We start from the raw sequence: 1,838 nt of genomic DNA, 5'->3' as shown, positions 1-1,838 counted from the left end.
ATTTGTTGGCAGAAAACTTCCCTGATACCTTGAAAGATGAGAAGATATCTATCCAAGATGCTTATCAAACCCCACATAAAGTAGATCCCAAAAGAAAGTCACCAAGACATATTATAATCAAACTTGCTAAAACCAAAGATAAAGAGAGAATTTTAAGAACAGCTAGGGATAAAAGAAAAGTCATCTACAAAGGAAAGTCAATAAGACTAAGCTCTGACTACTCAGCAGAAACCATGCAGGTAAGAAGGCATATATATAAAGCCTTGAAGGAAAAAAAATTGCCAGCCAAGAATTATATAGCCAGCAAAACTGTCTCTCAAATATGATGGTGAAATTAGGGCATTTCCAGATAAACAGAATTTTACGGAATTTGCAAAAACCAAACCAAAATTACAAGAAATACTAAAGGGAGTCGTCTGGTTAGAAAATCAGTAACATCAGATAACAACCCAAGACTAGAACACAGAAGAGAGCAACCAGATATCAACCTAGATAGGGAAGTCACAAAAACAAAGATAAAACACTCAAAATAGGAAAACAGATGTCAATATGTAAAAAATAACATTAAAATCAAAAAAAGGGACTAAAAAAAGTAGTCATAGATCTTTCATATGGAAAGGATGTCAAGGCTATACCAAGAAAATAAAAGATTGTTTGAAACTTAAAAAATAGGGGCATATATTAAGGTAACCACAAAGGAAACTAACAATCCTACACATCAAAATAAAAAACAAGAAAAACATAAAGACTCAGCAAGTACAATAGCAACAATGAAAAAGATAACAATAATAAAGAAAAACAACTCAGCACAGAAAACTAAGTGAAACAAACTACCAACAAGACACAAAAACGACATCAAAATGACAGCACTGAACTCATACCTATCAATAATTATGTTGAATGTAAATGGACTAAATGCACCAATAAAGAGACAGAGAGTGACAGAATGGATTTAAAAAAACACGATCCATCTATATGCTGCCTACAAGAGACACAACTTAGACTTAAAGACACACAAAAACTAAAACTCAAAGGATGGACAAAATATATATCAAGTAAACAACAATCAAAAAAGAGCAGGACTGACAATACTGATCTCTGACAGAATAGACTTTAAAATTCACCACAGAGGATAAGGAAGGACACTATATAATGATTAAAAGGTCAATACACCAGGAGGACGTAACCATAATAAATATTTACGGACCCCACGACAGGGCTCCAAAATACATAAAACAAACTCTAACAGCATTGAAAAGAGAGATAGATAGTTCTACAATAATAGTAGCAGACGTCAACACACCACTTTCAGTGAAGGACAGAACATCCAGAAAGAAGCTCAATAAAGACATGGAAGATCTAAATGCCACCATCAACCAACTTGACCTCACAGACATATAGAACACTCCATCCAACAGGAGCCAAATATACTTTCTTTTCCAATGCACATGGAACATTCTCCAGAATAGACTACATATTAGGCCATAAAGCAAGCCTTACCAGAATCCAAAGCATTGAAATATTACAAAGTATCTTTTCTGACCATAAAGCCATAAAAGTAGAAATCAATAACAGAAAAATCAAGGAAAAAAATCAAACACATGGAAACTGAACAACACGTTGCTCAAAAACTACTGGGTTATAGAAGAAATTGAGGAAGCAATAAAGAAATTCACAGAATCAAATGAGAATGAAAATGTATCCTACCAGAACCTTTGGGACACAGCAAAAGCAGTGCTCAGAGGTCAATTTATAGTAATAAATGCACACATCTAAAAAAGAAAGGGTCAAAATCAAAACATTAATGTTACAACTGGAACAAGTAGAAAGAGAGCAGC

Source organism: Trichechus manatus, unplaced genomic scaffold (assembly GCF_000243295.1).
Source record: "Trichechus manatus latirostris isolate Lorelei unplaced genomic scaffold, TriManLat1.0 scaffold00299, whole genome shotgun sequence".
Lineage (NCBI taxonomy): Eukaryota > Metazoa > Chordata > Mammalia > Sirenia > Trichechidae > Trichechus > Trichechus manatus.
The sequence above is the reverse complement of the archived record's forward strand: the minus strand, read 5'-3'. Positions refer to the sequence as shown.